Consider the following 21,825-nt stretch of genomic DNA (forward strand, 5'->3'; position numbering starts at 1 on the left):
AAAGCAATGCATTTCCCATAGTTCTGTTGAGAGGCCTACATGGTTTTTCTCTTTTAGAAAGGTTTTTCTTCAATTTTTTTTAAATTATCTGATCAGATGCTTAACCTAGTTCTGCTGAGAGGCCTATATGGTTTTTCTCTTTTAGAAAGGTTTTCCTTTAGTTTTTTTTTTAAATTATCTGATCAGATGCTTAACTGAAAAAACCTTCATTCAGATAATTAAATATATGTGTTTAAAACGAGTTCAAAACTATGTCTACATCAGCAAGTGTTGGACAGCAGTAAATACAGGCACTGTTCCCCATGCAGTCTTTAAATATACATTTCACTTCAGATGTCATCATAATTGCAAATCTCCTAGTTTATACTGGATGGTTCAGAACTTTTTCCTTTTGTTTGGACTGTTCATGATTTTTAAAGCTTTCCTGGCAAATTGTAACACAGTCCTCATTGTTAGAGACTAATGATATGTATCCAGACTTGAGCAAAACACAGTTGGTTTATATTTTGATTATAAGCCAATTAATAATTGATGTGTTATTGTTCTAATAGCAATTTCAAGTAATTTGAAACAATGACTTTTTAACTTCTTTCATTATTTCCATTTATCAGCATTTTTTTCAAGTTTAGGACTATAAAGAGCAAGTCTGTGCCTTCACCAACAAAACACTCAAGTCCTGTTTACTTCAGATGCGTCACTCATGATATTTTAAGTGGGGCACAGGTGCAACTGCTTCACTGAAGTGAAGGTATTTTTGTTGGTTTCGGCAGAGCAATGATGCATTTGTGATTTTTAGGATTGAATTCAGCAGTATCTGTTGTGTGCATATCTGTACTGTTGTGCAAAAAAATACACCTGGAAGGGTTAGTTTTCCTTTCCCCCTTTTTTTTTCTCTAATGCAGCTTCTTTGTGTCATTAAAACAAGCTCATTTCCTGTTATTTCACTCCTAAGGTGTTAAAAATGCAGCTCCAAGATATTTAACGTGTTTTAGAGTCTACATGGATTATAAATTTGGTAATGGCTAATCTGTTAGCCTCTAGCCATACTTCTCCTGTCTCTGTTTCCTACTTCACTCTAGGGAATTGTTTGTCCTTTTCCCTGCCAGCATCTAGAAGAAACCTCTCTGAGTATGAAAAAGAAATGTATATAACTTCTGCTGTAGAACAATCTGTTCTCTGAAAAATAACAGCTCATACTTTATTTTGGAGGCTAGCTGCATGCCATGCCTCTGGAGCTGTACTGCCCATCTCCAGTTACCTGTCAGAGACAGCTTAAAATCTGCTTCTGGGAAACAGATACTGTTGCTGAATTTAGGGCTGCACCTGGAAGTAGCTGTAGAATAGCTTGGGTTTAAAATAGCCTCCACTGACTTGCTCCATGGCTCCATCTGAATTCCTTACCTGAGGGCTTTCTCTGGGCAGTTGCAGCAGGTCATTAATTTTCACAAGCAGATTGTTCTTCATAGACAGGATTTGTCTCCAGCTGTAAAACACATTTTATCTGATTATTTTATAAGTTTGTATGCTGATGATTTTTCTGGTCTGTAGTTTCCTCATACAGCAGTGAATCTGAAAGTATATTATAGTCTGTGTTTCACCTTCTAACCAGCTGCTTCTAGTGAAATGTCCAACTAGAATTTAGCAAGATAAGAGACAGCAGCAGTTAAAATTCCTGATATTTTATTATGTGTATCTTTAAATGGCATTGACAAAAAGGTGTTATTGTACAACCAAAGGACTGTGATGTAAATAACTTGAAACTAGCATGAGCTATAGTCACATGTTTTCTCAAAACCAGTTTTTTTGTTGATTTAGGCTGCAGTAGGTGGAATGCAGAAGGTGAGACATACCAGCATCCTCTTCTGGTTGAATCAGCAGCCTGTTGAGCAAGAAGTGAGCAGTTGAATCACAGTGTTTCCAACAATAGGCTGTGGGAAATCCTTTGTCTGTGGAAACTCCCTGTGCCACTCGATTTTCTTGTACCTGTGTAATGACTGGACTTCTGTTGCTGCTTCTTCTTTCATTTTTAATGGATATTTTTAAAGAAATTAGCCAATATTCAGGTCCTTACCATGCAAAGTGCAGTCAGCACTCCTTTTTTTAGTGTAACAACAAAAGACTGATGGAGCTGGAGTATCTCTTGCAGAATTTTTTTATACTCTTGAAATGGACCCAGATGACTGGAACCCAGACTCAAGTGTTCCCTACTCTGTCAGAGTTCTCAAGTGGCCAGAATGTCAGCATGTTGTGTTGTCCTAAATACAGATTCTTTCACCCTGTGTCCAGGAAGACAATCCACACACAGAGTCAAGATACCTGATTTTATTTCATATCTGTGCACAGAACGGGTTCTAAGTGGTGAATCCATAAAGCTAGCACATCTTCAAAATGCCAGGTGCTCATTTTTATACACTGATAACAATAAAAAATTGACATTTCCCATATATGTAACAATCTAACTGTGTAGTCACTGGCTTTGAATTCTCTTGTCTGCATGTGAAGACCCAGTGCACATTTGTTTTACTGTGCATGCTCTTGGAGGAACTGGCTTATGTGAGCATGGTTGTACCCTACAGACAGTTGTTACACTGAATTTACTTACTGAGCACAAGGTTCAAGCCAAGTTGTACTTGGCATTGTAGTTTGATTTATTGTGTCCTCCTGTTCTTATTTCTTGGGTCATGGCTCCTGGTTTCTGCAGGTTTAGTTTTCCTGTACTGTCTCATGGTACTTAATTTCAACAGTTGTTCTGCTCCCTCACTTCTGCTCTGCTCTCTGGCTTAGCAGGGGTGGTGGTGAACTGACCAATCTCTCAGCTTTCCAAGCATTTGGTTTCTTTGGGACTGTAAAAGCTGGGATAAATTTTCTGAAGTCCCCAGACTTCTCTAGATAAAATAAATTACAGTGTGTTATAGGTCAAACTAGAGAACAAGGAAGGCAAAACTAACTTCTAAAGTCACATTATTCCCACCTCTCTTTTCTTCTCCTTTAGGGAAAGAGAACATGGGCTGTTTTGTTTTGTTTGCAGGTGACAGGAAATTGTTCAATGTGGTAATGGCATCTCTGACAAGAATTGCTTAGTGCTTCCTTTTACAAGTTACTTCTTTGCTAAACATCACTTTGTCTGCCTTTTTCTAAACCTGAGCACTGTGATAGAATCAAATCCAAACCTTAGCAAGGTAGAAGAAACACAGAGGAGAGATATTTAAGAAAAAAAAAAAAAACAAGAGAAAGGAAGCATTCAAAATGAGGAGAAGCAAATGAAAAGGTAAAGAACATGGGCTTGGAAAGTCTTGAGATCATGTAGACATATGGGGAAGCGACTGGTTGAAAGAGTGCTAGGACGGAGGTGGTGTTGAGCTGAAGAAAAGATGGAAATACTAGGTGTTGCATTGGTGCTTGGGTTTTATCCCTACTTCTGCTAGAGCTTTCCCACATTGTTCTTGGTGAATCATATCTATCACTGTCAGTGGCTGCTGACATCTTTGTTTTCTGATTATCCTACATGGAGACTGATTTCAGCAATTATAATTGTAATTTACTTCAAAGTTAATTATAGTTTGAATCCAGGAAGTGAAATTAAAATGTTCTTTAACATTTTAAAATGTTAAAAACTTCAAAACTACTGCATACAACTGATGTAAGTGTATGTCTTCTGGATGTGTTGGTCATTTATGCCTGTGTGACTTCACACCTTGTCAAGTGTTCATTCTTCCTTTGCAAAGGTGAGAGGTGCACCATGTTCCTTTTACAAGAGTGATTTTGTCTCTACAGGATATATAGGAACTATTCTTAAAATTGTTTCATATTTTTGATAATGATTCTTCCCTTTAGACTAGGAAGGTCCTTGGAGTGTGAATAAGAGGGGATGTTTGTTCAATGGGTCAGTAATTTAGAGCAGATTACTTAGCACTGGGGTCTGTAATCTTAGTGGCAAACTGTGTAGGCTGTAATCCTGCAGAGGGATAATTCCCTTCAGTGATGTAGGTTGTATTCCAAGTGGGCAGCTTGTGAGTGATCTAAAAGCCTCTGCAGGAAAGTAAAGAATCCTGTTTTAAAACTTCTGTACAGTTAAATTAATGGTCTCTGATTTGCAACCTGTGTAGCAGAATTCTAGTTTCCTGACTTAAAACTCATAGTATGGTGCTGTCATGGCTAGGATGGTTTTCCTTGGTCTCATAAAAATGAAAAGGATGTAAACCTCTGTTAACCAGCCTCTGCCAGCATAACTGTGTAGGCCAAGAGTCGTGTTGGAGAAGGTTCTGCCAATATGTCCAAGTTGTCTCTTTTGACAAAGCAAAGTAAAGCAACAAAACACTTCTGTAGTGGTAGCTCCATTTGCAGTGTGGTCTTTGAAAGAACAGTAAGGTCCAGCAGAGGATGTGGTTCCAGCCAGCTCCCATCTTCACTGGCACAGCTGTGGCAGCAGAACTAATGTGATGACCGAGTTCAGTGTATGTGACAAGTGCCACAGGGTCATCAGTGGCTGCTGCTGCCTGTTAGAGACAGGGCTATGCTTAAAAATCAGATTGTCACTTAGTTTTCTGTAGGGATAAGTACCAGGAAGACTGCAAATCCCAAGGGATTCACATGTTCTACCTGATTCAGGACTCTCTGACAGTGACTGGCACTGTGATACTCATTACAGTGCTGTCAGTGAAGCAATTTTTGACATGGAACTTGCTGGTTTCATGGAACAAACAACCTTGTTTGGTGCTGACACTTTCTTAATAAGCACTTTGCTCTTCTTTTTCCCTCTTGCTAAACTGTCATGACATGTTTTAGGGCAAAATCCACTGATGATATCCATATCTGCAACTGTGACCTTCACTGTACAGCTGAGCTCAGAGCATTTCCTCTGACATCAGTGTTTCTTGATTCTGAAATATTGTCTGTTAGCCATGACAATTTTGGGACCTTTTTTTATCAAAAAGGTCCTCTGCTGTACATAAATTGCTCAGGAAGGTGTTTGTGAAGTACCAGAAAAATGGGTTGAGTAGAATGGATATATCTTTTCTTGGGCTGGCAGGGAGAATAAAAGAACTCTTGTAGTATTTTGCTGCATTTACCTTGACTCTCTAATTGTAACAGCAGGCAATTCTATCTTGAAATGCACTCAGAGCATACTGAGGTGCACCATCAGCACCAACAAGCCAAACCCTGGTAAAAGATGTTGTACCAGTGCTCATGTCTGAAGATTTTTTGAGAACTTGCTTCATCTTTAATTTTTTTAACAATGGATGTCCTCTTGGCCATTATTTTGGTTCCTTGAATTCTAATTGGAATTCCTCTTTTTGTTTACTTCCTATCTACTAATGAAGCCACTTGAGACTGATCATTCATTTTACAGAATAAGCAAAATGTGGGCACTGGATTAAATCCTTATAATGATTTGGGCAGGCTTGTAGAGGAAAATAATATGTGACTATAATTGTGCCTCTGCATCTATATATATTTATATATATAATGCCACAGGACTTACTGAAACTTTTACAAGCAGGCTTATTTCTACCATTAGCTAGCTATAGAGTTTTTTAATATTTTAAAATTTCTTCAGTACGATTTCTTTGATACAATTTCTAATCAATAATGTATTTCTTGCTCTGTCCTACTGCCATCTCCAAACAGTAATTCAAATAATACAGCACTGTTGTAGGCATGTTCTCTGCTTCCTGCAGAAACTGGGACAAAGATGCATTTCAACACTTTTCTAATATTTACTTTTTAATATTTGCTTTACTTTTTTCTGTGTCTCTGTATGTGTTGGGCTAAGCATTTGATTGAAGCGGCTTTTTATTTTCCAAGAATTAGTGATCTATGTGTGTAGTTCTCTACAGTAATATGTGAGAGTCAACATTTGGTGAGCTGCAATTAAAATATTTTTTTAGTGAGTAGCATATGAAGAAGTAGGAATAGTGTTTCATTTTATGTGGGTTATATAGCACATCCTCAGTAGTGTGTCTTAATGCGTCCCAGCAAGCGTAAAAATGTGTCCTGCTTTTTGGAGAATAAACCCTGGAAACTCTTGCATATGGACATAGGTTTGTTTGATTCACTGTGGTTGCTTACACTGGCCAAGCTAAACATTTTCCTAAATATTTACAGTGTCAACATTATAGTTGCTGAAATGGCCCTTGCCTTGTGTGGGTAGGAGTGCGGCAGCAGGGGCCACAGCTGGTTAGCAGTGAAGATTTGGGTGAAAAGAAATGTTCTGGACCTAGGGCCATCACATGAAACTGGGACCTCTGTAGATGTGGTGGCAGCAGGGACAGCATTAAGAACAAATGTGCCAGAGGAGTCCTGAGAACCGCATGGTAATTTGAAAAGTGTGTTTGCTATGTTGGGCAGCAGTGCTGCCCAGCAGGTAGCAAACTAGGCTATTAAGGAGGACTGGATGCTATTTTCAGGTCTGCTAGCAGCTTGTGTGGTTGACCTTCACAAATTGTTTCGCTGTGTACTTTGGGCTGTGGTCCTGAGTTTATTAACACTGCATTTGTGCAGTTCCAAATCACCTGGTAGCACATGCTCATCAATTAAGCCAGATCACATGATACTGTTTATGCTGGCTGTATTCTGGCTGCAGGACAGACACTACCTGATGGAGCTTAACTGTGCAAAATTAGAATGGGCAGTGTGGGTTACACACAGTTGGTGTGTCATGCAGCTGTGGTGGTTTTGATCTCATACGAGGCATCCTGAAACTGAATTTGCCGTCTCGCTCAACCACAATCTCAGTCATGAGGACAGCATTCCATATCACTGTCTGTAAAGAGAGTTATATTTTTTTCTACCTGAAGAACTCAAAGCTACTTGAATTCAGTTTTTAATTATTTTAACAATGAATATTGCAATTGGCAGTCTGTACTTTTTCTGAAATTCCAGAAAGTCATACATAGAGCAACTAAAAGTCTCTGTGATTTGTATCCTTACTTTTCTAGGCAGTGTCTGCATTTCAGAGTCAATGTGAGTTAACTCTGTCTGGTTTAGCCTAGCCTAGAGAAAGAAGACAAAATTTTGAAACTTAATGAAACTACTAGGTGTTGAGGTAAAATAGCTAGATTAAAAAGCTATCTTAATCTCAAATAATGGATTTTTTTGGTAGATGAAATTTATTACTGGAAACACTGGCATTGTAGTTTCAGTTGCTCAGTAGTGAAAATAGTATTTCAAATTAATAGTCTCATCTAGAAAGCTCCTGCTGACAGTCAAGGATTTAAATCCTTGGAGCCAGGGGGTGAAGGTTGAGTGTTAAATCCTGGATGAGTCTCAGCAGCAGGAGTTTTAGCTTTAAATTAGTTTCTCCTGTTAATTGAACACACCCAAGTTGATCAGTGTCAGTGGGGAGGCAGTTTCTGGAATGCCTTCCATAAAATGTCTCCCTCCAAAGGTTGAGTGTTGTTTTAATTACTGTAATTGTTTCCAGAAATTATGTGTATATGTTGGATACTTTAATATTTCTTCTCCAGAATTTTAAATGTTAAGTCACTTGTTTAAAAACATTTACTTTTTCTCCTAGTATTTTTTAAACTGATCTTATCAATAAAAAATACTCAGTTACCCAGATTTTCCCTCAGCAAAATTCTTAGCAGATTTATAATGAATCACAGATATGTTGCTTACAGCATTAACTAGATCACAGTTTTTTTTGGTGGCTGCTACTGCCATGAATTTTTTTTCATTAAAGAATTTTAGCTAAGAAGGAGTTAGTTGTAGGAGCTGCAACTCTCATTCCTAGCTTCCGCATGAATTATATTATTTGGGACTTTTTCTAGTTGAGCTGTTTATTACTGGGTATAAATGGGAGTGTGCATGGAACTTACTGAGTGTCATTTAGAATAGACCAAAGTCATACAGCTTTGTAGTATGGTTTCCTGTGAATGTTTTCACTTTTACAGAACTGTGAATTTGGGACCTTTGTTAAAATGGAGAGCATTTCTTTGCTTTATTTGTTGATGCTGGAACTTAAGAGTAGCTCTTTGACATTTATTTCATTAAATTGAATAATGGGTTTTTCATAGTTTTTAACACATGTGCTCAACCTGTGCTGCAAATGTCAAATTGTTTTTCTTTCTCATATTCCACATTGCTCCTGTTGAGGGAAGCTAGTGCTATGATTTCAAAGCAGCAGCATGGCTTCTTTGTGATGTGCTGCAGTATGTAAATATGCCCATTCCAGTGCCTACTGAAATAAAAAAAAAAATCTGCCTAGTAGTATGTATGCATTTTATTATCTTTCCAATTTGAAGAAGTGGTTTCAAAAAATACCTGAATCCTGCCAGAAATCAATACCAGATGTCACAGTATCTCCCAAATGTGGCCCCATTGTTGATAACCTACTGTGAGTTACAAACAGTGTGCTTGATAATAAGGGTTGGCAAGTTGAGCTAATTTCTGGGCTCTCATTTTTTCATCTGAACTACATGCATAGCTTGAGCAAGCTGATTTCACCAGGTGAAGTATTTCTTTTGTCCTTAGACTTACGTGTTAACACTAACAGTAAATGAAAAATATTGTAAAAGACTTAAGAAAATAAGTGTGTACATCAGATGCACTCCAGAGTTCCTCATAAAGTGTAAAGTTCCCATGTTTACATGTACTCACACGTATCACACCTGATAAATTCTACAAAACTAGAGAAATTAAAAGCTCCATGATGTTGCTACTCTTAATTCCTCTGGCGCTCTTCAAATGTTAGTGCCTCACTGCATTGCCACTGCTTCTGTGTGAACAATTCACAGTGTTTGTTCAGCTGGGTACTCACCCACTGTTCAAAGCTGTTATGATACTTTTTTTTTCTTCTGTTGTGTGGGGAGAAGATTGGATAGCAAGGGCTTGGATGCAGCGGTGAGTTTACAAGAGTTGCTGGGAAGATGGCAGCTCTGGTAAGGGAAAACATACAGGGTGTGGTTTTGTGGGGTGTGATAATTGTTGTAATACAAAGTGTGGGCTGTAAATGAAATGTTTCTCCATGGATATTTTTATGCTTAGTTGGAGGTGATCAAGGGATGCAGGTAAAGGCTGGGCTGCACTAGAGGCAGTTTGATCCAGTTCAGTAAAACTGTCTCTTGAAAGAGGGAGTTTCTGAAGAAGCTATTGATAACCCCCTGTATGCCCTTAGTCCTCACAAAACAACCCCTCCTTTCCCCACTGCTCTCTGCTAAATTCCACTAACAATGAGCCATAGCCCTCACCACCATCTCCTCTCAATGGAATGCTGGTGTTCAGATTGCTGAGCAGCTTCTCTGCCTTTTCTCTTGCTTCCCCTCTTACGTCCTGTTGAGGCTTTGGATCTTTTTCTTACCCTCTTTTGGTGTAGCCCAGAGTTGGCTGCTGTTGGTTGGTCATCTACCCTTGGAGAAGACTCAGCACTGTTGCCTTTTCTCCCACTGACAGCAATGCTTTGTATCTCTTGGCAGATATAACCTGACAGAGCACATGGAAATATAATTGAACAGGAGAGGAGAATCTGTATTTTAGGAGAATCTTTATTTTAGGAGAGTCTGGCCCATCAGTTATGTATGTCTCTACTAACCCTCTACAGACTAATTTGACCTGAGTGCAGCAAGTCATCCTCCCTAATCAGTCAGTTAGGTTGGCAGATGCCTGGCCACCTTCGTCAGTCAGGCTTGTAAACAAATATCAGACAAATGCTATCAACCAGGTTTATGTGCACAGCATAGGTCAGTGTAGGTGTAATGGTTGCTACAGTTCAGCGTGAGTTTACACGTGGCCATTTCCAAGCCCCACAAAACTCAGACCCAAACTCTTTCTGCTAGTCCCTTCTTATACTAGTTCTTTTCAGCACTTATTTACCTGGTAAATTTTTAATAGTAAGAGATGGTTTTATGGTAAGGGGAATATCCAGCTAAGGCAAAAAGCACCTATACAATATTACAGGTGTGGCTTCTGCTCAAGGAGAAACTGTCAGTTAATTCAGGTAAGAGGTGACTATAATAGCAGTGTGTAGTCATGGATGGAACAGAAGTGTTTGTTCACCATGTGTCACATAAAGAGCCATTTAATGAAATTATCCAGCAGCAGGTTTTAAATCAACAAAAGGAAGTAACTTTTTACACAGTGAATAATTACATTGCGGAATTAGTTGCCACAGGATGTTATGGAGACTAAAATCATTAATGAGTTCCAAAACCTACTGGACGAATTAATAGAAGAAAAAATCCTTGACATCTGTTAGATGCAAAGATTCAAATACAGTCACTGTCTTGGTAAATCCCTAAACTGCAAGTTGCTAGTTGTAGGGAGGTATATGGTGAGAAACAGGGAAAGATCTTTCTATTTGGTGGTTAGATTCCTATTCCAGCTTTTTTCTTCTGCAGTTGTCAAAGGGAAGAGAATATGCTGGATGGGTCTTTGATGTGAGGTACCATATCTGAAAGAAGCAGAAAATAAACTGCATAGAAAACCCAGTTTCCACAAGCACTAATGCACCCTGAAATTTATGTTAAATGGCTATGGAGCTTTAGATAAATTACATTTATTCTCTATTTCAAACCTATTTTGGAATATTATTATATCTAAAAACGACCTTCCACCTCCATAATTTTAATATTTGGAAAGTTTTCAGGATATCTAATAATTTATCTCTCTGTTCTTACTTATATATTTGATGATTTAAAAAAATAAGTAAATGAACAGCTCCTGCTCTGGGCATTGTTACATAATTGAAAAATTCTTAATCTGAAAGCTCATTTCAAATCCATATAATGTAAAACCACATAAACCATTTAATAATTAGGTACTAGCAGATAAAATCCACCTTGAAGTTTGCAGTGCTACACCCACTTGGACCAAAAAAAGGGAGGAATCTTCGGATAGATCCTTGTCTTGCAGCCAGTTTTCCCCCTTAATGCCCAAAAAAACCCTTAATAACTTGTTCTAAATAACAAATCTTTTTGTAGTACTGATGTGAGGAGGTGAACTACAGCTCTGGGTGAGTACCTGCTAGGACCCCTTCTTGTAAACTTGATGAAATTTCAGCTGAAGTACCTGCTCTGATCTCAACTACACCACATGGGATAAAATGTTTTCCTGGATGATTAAGTAAAATGCAATGTAGGTTTTTAAACTATTTTGATAGATCATAATCTGAAAATTTTATGATCAGTCCTTGAGATTTCTGGATTGGTGAATATAAAAATGCCTTTTATATCCCCATCAACAGTGTCATAAAATAGATATGTGATCAAACTGGGATATATAAATTTAGTCAACTCAGTTGTGATTGTGGGTTCCTTAGTACTGGAGATACTGCATAAGAGACAACAAAGCATGTCTTTCTTCTTAAAAAAGAAAGAATTAAGTTCATAGCACTGTCAGAAAAAACCCCACAATTTTATGTGTGTTTTCATTACTTGAGGAAAGCTTGGCTCCACCATTTTTACAACTCTTCTTCAAATAGTTTTTTTGCCTCTCTTAGCCTCATGTTTATGGGTATGAAAAAATCCCAGCTTCTTCAGCTTCTGTCAGTCATGAGCCCATGGCCCCTTCCCAGATTTGGGTTTCTCCAAACGCCTCTTGAACTGAGAAGTCTGATATGGGATACAGTATTTCAGTTGTTGCCTAATCAATGCTTCATAGAGGGGAAGAACAACTTCTGTTGTCCTGCTGGCTGTGCTGCTCCAAATGTAGCCGAATGCAATTTGCTAATTAGCAGTGAAAACGTTTCCTGAAGTTTCACTTGGCGTCTACCATAGCAGAGCTGCTACAGGGCCAGTCAGTCCCTAGCACCTACTGATGCCTAGGGTTATCCTGCCCCTAGAAAAGCTTTAGATGGCATTACCAGTTCTGATTTTCCTCAAGGTCCTTCTTGATTAAAGCTCTACTGCTTGATATGTCAAAATGCTGCCAGGTTAGTTATGCCTAGAAAATTGCTGAGAGTGCATTTGGTTTCATCATCCAGGCCTTTGGTGAGAATATTGAACATACTCAGCTCTTCTGTTCAGCACTACAATGCACCTCTTGGTACAAGCAAGATGGATGGTAAACTGGTGTTTGCTGTGAGCATTACCCTCTGAGCTGGCTGGCTCAGTAATTTTCAGTGTACCCAACAGACCATTTGATTACATCTACCACTCTCCCCACATCTGCATTTTAGGTCAGTTCATCACAGGAAGCAATAATCAGTTTTATCAAGCATTAACTGCCCTTTGTGAGTCCGTGCTGATTGTGGCTGATCACCTTTTTGTCCTCTGCATGTTTGGAGGTAGATTCCAGAAGGATGTGGTATGTAATCCTTCCAGGGGCTAGGCTAAATGGCCTTTAGTTGCCTCTCTTATGTCTTTGCTAAAGCCAGGCACAGTGCTAGCCTTTCTCCAGTTTTCAGGGGTCTGTCTCAATGATCATGGTTTTTTAGTGATGAGAGGCAGGTCTAGTGACACATCAGCTGACTCTTTCAGCACTTTCAGATTAATTGTGTCAGTCCACATAGATTTGAATACATCAGCTGTTCTAACTCATTCCTAACTTGTCCCTAAAATGTTTCTTCTCAAACCATCCTGGTACATTTGGAAATCTAGGAGTAATCTTTGCCTCTGAAGATGGAGGCAAAAATGTATTCAGTACCTCAGCCTTTTTCATCTGCACAACCACTGGGTTATCTCCTCCATTCAGCAACATCCTCACATATCCTCTGAATTTGCACAACTCTGTTTTGCTGCTGTTTACATCCATCGCTTGTTTTCATTCTGAATGTGCTTTCATTTTCTTAATGTAGTTCTTAACGCCAAAGTAGTGATTTTGTACTCTTTTTTTGTTTGCTGCCCTTTTGCATTACAGTTCATTAAGAAACTCCTTGCTTAGTCAGTGAGTCTTCTACTGAAATGCCAGTCTTGTAAAATAGGATTATTATCAGTTCCTCAGTTGGCAGTAAGTTTTCTACAAAAATGTATCAGCTAAGGTGGGACTTCTTGCTTCAACATCGCAGGAGCCATGTCCTGTATAGTCCAAAGTTCATTTGCATAAAATCCTTAGTCCTATTTCTTCTTCTTATCTTCCCAGTCTTCTGGATCCTGAATACAATCAGCTTGTGGTCACTGCTACCAAGCTACTATCTGTGACCACATTTGCCACTTTTCTTCCATGTTTGTGTACAGAGGTCATATAGGATATTACCTTTGTTTGTCCTCTCTAGCATTTGCATTAAAAAGTTATCACCCATCTGGTCTAGAAATACCCTGGATTGCTTGCACAATGCCATGTGGCTCTAATGAGGACCAAGTCTGGTAATTGGGTTGGTTTTGGTCATTGTTTCTATACAGCATTATCCAGTTCATTGTCCCCTTGAAAGTGGCTCATGTTTCTTTTGCCTTTGTTTTTGACCAGGAGTTTCCTGTCAGATAAGTCTCTGGTTTGACACTGGACCTCAGCACAGACAAGGGGATGCTCTGTAAGAAAGTGCGACTGCCATTCTTCTCCATTTTCTCCATGAATAGCCTTCATGCCACTCTTCCAGGCATGGATTCTATCCCATTTAATCTTCATGATCCCGATGACATCAGAGCACTCTGACTGAGCATAGACTTCCAATTCTTCTTGCTCGTAGGCCAGGCTCTGTGTGTTCGTACCCAGACACCCAAGGTTACCCTGTGCATGCCTTCCCTCCAAGCAGAAATGTGTAACTTTCCCAAATCCCCTTTTCTTACACAGACTTTAGCCTCCCTTTCTTTACCTCTGGGCAAATGCCCTGTTGTTAAATGAATTTTGTTTAAAGTCATGCTCACTAGAACTGTAATCTCATCACAGAACTATTTTTGTCAGGTGGCTTTAATGTCTTCTTAACAGTCCATTTGCATTGAATGGGGCATTGTAGTCAAAGAAACCAAAGAAGCCAGTCTTGCTGCTGACAGCAGCTGTGCAGACAGGCATCAGTCTGCTGCTTATATCTGCTGGCCAGGCCTCTCCATGGACTACGGTGGTTGAGGAGAGCCCTGCTGGGATTTCTGCTGTCTCGTATTTGCTCTGAAGTCTTTCTTCCCTTTGAGCTGCTCAAGGTTTCCCTTGGCTGTGTTACTTCTCTCCCACAGGGGATGGCAGCAAGAGGTAGAATTTGGAGGCTGGGTGAGTGTTGGCAATTTGCATCATCAGTGATCCAGGTTGTAGGCAAGCAGCAGACTCACATGGATCGTAGGGATGGATTCTTTTGCTTCATATGGGAAGCATCATAAGCCACTAACACCAGTGCTTTCTTTAGTACTGATACTAGTACAAAGACTTGAGATACCCCTAAGAATTTTATCCCCAAACACTCTGGCTGTTTCTGAAACTATTAGCTAGGCACAGCTGGAAGAGGAAGCAGAGCTGTATTCCTGTTACCTGAAGCTGTGGGATTCCAGCTTCCAAACACTGCAAGTTTTTATTTGCTTCTTGGTCCTTCAGTCATACCTTTCTGCCTGGAACCATAGAACAGAATAATAGAATCATTAAGGTTGGAAAATACCTTTAAGAGCTTGGAGTCCAATCATAAACCTCACACTGCTTACTGCATCTCTAACTCATAGGTACCACATCTACATGTGTTCTAAATACCTCCAGGAACAGTGGCTCAACCACTTCCCTGGGCAGCCTGTTCCAATGCTTGATAACATTTTTGGTGAAAAAATATTTCCTAATATCCAATCTAAATCTTCCCTGGAGCAACTTCAGGCTGTTTTGTCTTCTCCTGTCACTTGTTACTTGGAAGGAGACCAACCCCCATCTGGCTACAACCTTCTTTCAGGGAGTTGTAGAGAGCAATAAGGTCCCCTTTGAGTCTCCTTTTCTCCAGGCTGAACACCCCCAGCCCAACAGCAGCTTTGTTGCCCTTCTTTGGACATACACCAGCATTTCAGTGTCGACATTGATTTGCAAACTGACTGAGGGTGCCCTTGATCCCCTCACCTGGATCATAGATGAAGATATTAAATGGGACTGGTCTCAATTCCAAGCCCTGGAGAACACCACTTGTGAGCAGCTGCCAGCTGGTTTTAACTCCATTCACCACAAACCCATGTTGTCTGGGCCTGATCCCTTGGTTGTCCTGTATGTGCCATGTGTTGGCACTCAAGGTGATCTGCTCTGTAACCTTCTCTGGCACTGAAGTTAGGCTGACAACACTGTAGCTCAGCTGATCCTCCTTCCTGCCCTTGTAGATGGGTGTTGCATTGATTCCCTTCCAGTCAGCTGAGACCTCTCCTTGAGCCAGGACTGCTGATAAATGATGGAGAGTGGCTTGGTCAGCTCTTCCACCAGCTCCCCCACTACTTCTGGGTGGATCCCATGTGGCCCCATGGACTTGTGTGTGCAAGTGCTGTAGCAGGTTACTGACCAACTGCCCTTGGATTATGGGGGCTTCATTTGTGCTTGTTGTCCCTCTCTTCCAGCTCAGGGGGCTGAGTCCCCTGAGAAAAAACAGTCTGACTATTGAAGACAGAAGCAAAGATGTTATTAAATATCTCTGCCTTTTCTTTATTCTTTGTCCCCATGTCATGTGATCCCCATGCCCAGGACAGCCTCCAACTGTGATGCCACCCACAAGTCCCTCTCTATTCACAACAGCAGGTCCAGCAGGTGCCTTTCCTTGTTGGCTCCCTCGCAGTTTTGTCAGGAAGTTCTCTTCCACACACTTTGAGAACCTCCCGGACTGTTCCTTCTGTTATGGGTAGTATTTCTAGTAGACATCTGTAATTCTCCAATGGAGCTTAAGTTTATATCTTGGAGAAATTTTTTTAAAGATCCTGCTGCTCTCCTGAGCAGCACTCCTGAAGTGAAGCCTGCTGGCTTCTCTTGGCTGCTCCTCACTGAGCAGAGCAGTGATTTGACCTGAGCATGGCTCCATGGTTCCCTACTCTGGGAGGAGCACTGGACAGCTGGGCAGTGCAAGCTGTGGATGGCAGAATGTACCCTCACCACTTCCAGGGAATTGTCAAAGTACCAGGAAGACTGCAGTGGTGACCACTGGTGACGTGTGCTGTGTTCACCACTGTTTGGGAGCAGCTTCTTTCTTTTGCATCTCTGGGATTTCTTTTACACTCCCTGCAATCCATCTGGCATATTAAGTGCATTGCTTCCAGTTTTGTGCCATGATGGTAGGGCTCCTTGTTGGTAGTGTTTCCTAAGGAGCACCATCTTCTCTAGATGAATAGGAAGCTGATGGAGGTTAACTCTGTCCCTGGTGAGATTTACTCCTGGCAGGGAGCTCCCCGCTGCTGGTTAGTGAGTTCCTGCCCAGTTTGTTTGCCTTGGGATCACATCACACACTGCTTCTCTTACTCTGCTGTTCAAAACACGGGTTGGAAGATGGATGTGAGTTAGCTGTGCTGGTTCAGGTCAAGAACTAGAACTCTTAGTTTCAGGTAGGCAAATTAGGGCAGTTTATCCAGGATTTAGTTTTATGTGCTTCTCACAACAACCATTCAGTAAAGCAAATATATGTTGTTATTTTGTTCTGTAAAGTATTTTTAGTAAATCCTCAGTGCCTCTTTTATTGAATGACTAATACATTTTGGTACATCTGAATTACATCTATACTGAGTCATTTAATTTTGTAATGGCATATTTAAATGTTTAAGTCTCTGCAAAAATTAAATATTGTAAAGGACAAACTTTTTTTCTAGGTGTTTGTGCCTCTATCACAACAAGCCTCTGCTAAGGGGAAGAACTCCTGTGACCTCAAAACAAACAGGATGCTGTATCCCAGAAACATTTTGGGAAAGCATACATGAGCCAGTATGTCTTTGCACAGCCAAAATTTTGTTGGATTTTTTTTTTCAAATCAGTTCTTCATCTGCTTGCTGTGTAATGTTGCATTTAACATTTCACAATAGGTGTTGCAGTCTTAGTTTTTCCTAACTCAGTGTTCACCCAACATTTCTAAAATTTTCCCTCATCTCAGACTATATTTACTTCACATTTTGAAACTCAGGCTTTGTTTGTGGGGGAGGTTTTGCCGGTAACAGAATTAAAATAGTTATATCAGCATTCTCTGCAGTCTTGCTTTTCTCATAAGTGTTTGTGTTCCTTTTTTTTTTTTAGGATTTTCCTTTATTTTTTTTTTATTTTTTTTTTTAAATTCTCACAGAGGACATGTAAGCTGAAATAAAAAGGATCTGCAAGTGTTGTACTGGGATAACTGTAAAATAAATGTACACATGCATTGCTTGTATAGTCCAGTAGAACAGCCTTCCTATAATTACTTTGTCATGTGCACTACTTCTTGAAGCACTTTTTAGTACTTTTTCCCTAGTCTGATGTCTTTCTCTGATCAGCTTACAATGCCCTTATATTCCTTGAACAAATGCCTGTTTTGCCAGGCTCTCCTTATTTTGAAACACCCTGCAAGCTTTCACTTGTGCATCATTATGCTGGATTTGTAATCTGTGTTTCTCCCGATGTGTGGTTGATACCATGTCTTTGCTTCTGTGCCAGCTCCATCATTTGCTGTCTGAGCTCTTTAGGGCAGAGAGCTGCTCATCACCTCATGTGCTTGCTGCAGCGCATACCGTATTTTTAGACTCCAAGGAGTGATCATCAATCATTGTGAAATATCAATATCCTTTTATTCAGCTATCTATGAATACTGCTTGAGGCTTCTCATCGCCTTCTTCAAGCAAGGAATCAAAGCTAAGAACCACAGAAGAAGTTGGTTTTGTACTTGCACAACGGAGCTGTATGGTGAGAAAGGGTTTGAAAAAGAACGCCCGCCACCACCAAACAAAAAAAACCACCTAGTTTTCACCACTGAGAGAAAGAGCTGGGACTGTAGAGGAGAAGAATGGGAGATATTTGTAGTGGTAATTCTGAAATGAAAATAACTTTCTGATCTGTAAATATTTGTATGTAAAATACAGAGAGCAGGATTTTCAAAAGTGCTTACATCATGTAAGAAACAAAATGAGAAACTGAATCCACAGCTGAATGGTTAGGCAATAACCTGGGATGTGGGAGAGTCAGGTTCAAATACTTGCTGCAATTATCTTTTAATTAGTTATACAAAGTGGAACAACTTCAAACAGGAGAGATCGAGATGTCTTACCCCTGAATACCCAATAGCCTATGGGTTAGGACAACTAATATGGGATGAGCAGAGATTTGAAAACGGGTCACTCACCTTACTGATGACTGTTTTAACCACTGAGATATTAAATCTGATAGTATGTGGATTTCTCTCATCATTGTTTATGAGGAAGGATTTGTCTGGCTTAAGCAACTGACTGAAGGAAAGGGTTTGTGGAGGAGGTACCCATTGCCATTAGAGGAGTAGAACTCCCTGTCTCTTAGACAGTCTGCTTTGATAGCTGGCTTTTCTGATTCCTGTTTTTTGACACTGACTTTCTCCATCTATTTTATGTCTGAATGTCTAATTTAGGGAGGAGATTTCTTTGGATAGCCAGATCTCTAAAGCTTCAGTACTACAGTTTGCATCTTTGCTACAACATAGTCTTTCTGTGCACTTAGCTGTCTGTGACAAAGTTGGGAGTTGCAACAGTGAGACAGACCAAACAGAAGGATGCAAAGGAGTTTGAGCAAGGCTGACATATTAAATAGCAGACATAAAGACATTACATATTGTTAAAATGTATTTACTGCTAAAGGAGGAAACCATGCTAATATGCTAATTACATCATCTTGAGACTGATAATTATCTCTGCAGGATTTCGTGAGTCCGCATCTACTTGATTTGTCCTAATTCAGAGCCTTGTCATCCTCATCTGCAATCTCTCGCCCAGATGGAGCATGGAAATCCACACAAGCGTTCCTAATATGCAAATAGAGATCTGCAGTTCCACTTCAAAGTGGCAGCTTCTGAAGTGGGAGTTTTAATTATTCCATTTTGAGTTAGTGACTCTGCAAAAGAGGTTTTTTTTTCCTTCTTCCAGTGAGTTGGGTGTTTGTTTTTTTTTCCCCCAGATTTGTTACCCAGGTTTGCAATAGGCATGCCTTATTCTGTCATGCAAACAATGAAATGGTTGACCAGTTAATGATGCATTTGTTTACTGATTGCAATCCATAACTTCCTCGGGGAGTTGTTTGTCCTGTTCTTCTTGGGTTCTTTTGCATGAAGTATTTTATATAGCAAGATGAGATTCCTCATTGCTCATCACAGGAATTATGTCATGAACTTGACGAACAAGGTCATGTATCAGCTGCCCTGTATTTTTCAGACGTGAGCTGTGTGTCCTGTCAAAACTAAAATCCTTTGAACAAGGGGATGGGCTGCTGAGGTTGGGGAAGAAGAGAAATTAATGAAGCAATAAATGTTATAATCACTATATTCCATGGCAGAAGACAAAAGCTAAGGGGAATGGGATTGTCCCCCTGCACTGGTGAGGCCACACTCAAGTACTGTGTCCAGTTCTAGGTCCTGCAATTCAGGAAGAACATCGTGACAAAAGCTAAGGGGAATGGGATTGTGCCCCTGCACTGGTGAGGCCACACCTCAAGTACTGTGTCCAGTTCTAGGTCCTGCAATTCAGGAAGAACATCGAGGTGCTGGAGTGAGTCCAGAGAAGAAGAGCTGGTGAAGGGTCTAGAGGGTAAATCATATGAGGAGTGGCTGAGGGAGCTGGGAGTGTTTAGCCTGGAGAAAAGGAGGCTCAAGGGGGGGACCTTGCTGCTCTCTTCAACTCTGAAAGGAGGCTGTAGCCAGGTGGAGGTTGGCCTCTTCTCATAGGCAGCCAAAGACAGGACAAGAAGACATGGCCTCAAACTGCACCAGGGGAGGTTCAGGATTAGGAAGAATTTCTTCACCGGAAGGGTGGTTAAGCTTTGGAACAGGCTGCCCAGGGAGGTGGTGGAGTCACTGTCCCTGGAAGTGGTCAGGAAACAACTGGATGTGGCACTTAGTGCCGTGATCTACTTGATATGGTGATTGTCAGGAGTTGGACTTGATCTTGGAGGTCTCTTCCAACCTTAGTGATTCTATGATGGGAATTGGTAATAGTTAAACTACAGGAACTGACCAAAATATAAAGTGATTGGCTGAGATGTAGCTGAAATTTATTCTGATTGCCAATAACTACTGAGTAGAATCAGATGAAGTATTTTACTGTGACATGTACTCATAAGGAAGATTCTTGTTGAAGTGTGAGATGCAATTACAAGGTTAATTACTTACACTGAGTTATACTGTTCTATTTTGGATGGTGTATTTTCACTTTATAATGAGATGAACTTAAGGAGGTCACTGACAGTGAGGAAACTGTGCAGCAGAAGCACTCAGAGCAAAATAATCCTAGGTACCAGTGGGTGCACTTGGGAGGGAATGCACTCTCAAGACCCTGTGAGGAGGTCAGTGTAAACTGCTGTTCTTGTGAGACTGCTGACCCCTGTGTGCAGGGGAGGCAACCTGCATCTGTGTCTGCTCCCTAAATCCTTTGCCAGTGACTCAGCAGGTGTTCAGCGAGAATGTAATATGTAAAAGGAAGAATGGAGGCATCCCATAATTAGGGCTAGTAATAAGACAGGAATCAGTTAAGCATGTGATATACAGTGAGTCAGAGAAACGAAGGAAAAGCAAGTTTGATAGGGTTATAAGAAGGAAAGTGCAGTACTAAAAACTGTGATGAATGGTGATGAGATGAGCGTCAAAAGAATCTAAAAAGGGAAAGCAAAGTTGTGTGAGAAAGAGGAAGAACCAGTTCAAAACCTAAATATAAGAGGGCTTTAAATTCAGGAAGATGTAGGGAGAAGTTCAAATGGCAGGAGAGGTGTTACTAAGAGAACTGGCTGGCATAGGGCTTGTGCTAGCAGCCTGAAAGAACTTGGGGAACAAATGTGATAGCCTTGCAGAAACTGAGGAATAAGAAAAAAAAATCTATCTAATGAATTAAAAAATAACAGAAAGAAAATACCTGCAGGCACAGAGTGATAAGTTTAGACGGAAGTTAATTTTTATGCTTTTAGATCTGATGGTAAATGACAGTTTCTAATCATGGACAGCATAAAATTTATGTGATTATCAGACAGCATAAGGAGAATGTTTTTGATAGTCAAAAAATTACAGATTTTTTTTTTCAGTGTTATGTTCAAACTTGTAGTGGTGTGGCTTCCTGTGTCAGTAAGTTCTTGGAGAGACAGACAAGATTTCTGCTCTTAACATCTTTTCTTGTCAGCCATAGCAGTATTAAGAAAAGTGTATTTAAATTAGAGGCTAAGCTTTTTAATTGATTTTGCTTTTACAAACAGCACTTTAACAGTGTATCTGAAGAGTACTCCACTTAGGAATTGTTCTGGTTCATGCTCCTGTTTTTCCTATTGCCCTGCAGACTCTCAGGCAGAACTATTTTCTTCAGCCTTAGAACTGAAGATGAGGACTCTCTTTTTCTCCTGTTTCTTCTCACCCTGCTGTCACATTTTGAAGACATGAGTAAATTGCTACTGCAGTCACACAGTCTCATTTACAGAAATTCTTATTTTAAATATGAACTATTTAAAAATTAAAGTTGGATTTTAATTACTTCCAACAACAAAATCAAGGGCTTGTGTGTAATGAGGGAGCCTATACATGCTGGAGAGCTGGAATATGGTTTAATTTCTAGTCACAACTTTAAACCTGGATTGATAATTTGCATTTAGCTTTTTAAAACGGCATTGCATATGAATTGCAAGAGGGTTGCAGAACAAATATCCCTGAATTTTTAAAAACTCTTCTTGTGTGCTTCCTATTCCAGGGTCAGCTACCAGATTTCATCCAGTCCACTTTACAGTTAGGTATTGCTATTGCTACTATTGTGCTTAATTGCAGTTTTTTACACTGCTCATGGTTTTTCAGGTTTCCTTTATTGTGGAGAGTATGAAATATGATGGCTTTGAATTAAGATGCAGATACTA

At 40.0% G+C, this 21,825-nt stretch overlaps 1 protein-coding gene across 1 annotated transcript in view; it reads left to right on the top strand.

Annotated features, from left to right (window-relative positions):
• The window catches only part of NSMCE2 (NSE2 (MMS21) homolog, SMC5-SMC6 complex SUMO ligase), a 126,832-nt gene that overhangs the window by 27,812 nt on the left and 77,195 nt on the right, over positions 1–21,825 (top strand). The window lies entirely within an intron of this gene.

Source organism: Passer montanus, unplaced genomic scaffold, assembly GCF_014805655.1.
Source record: "Passer montanus isolate IOZ18808 unplaced genomic scaffold, ASM1480565v1 scaffold33, whole genome shotgun sequence".
Taxonomy (NCBI): Eukaryota; Metazoa; Chordata; class Aves; order Passeriformes; family Passeridae; genus Passer; species Passer montanus.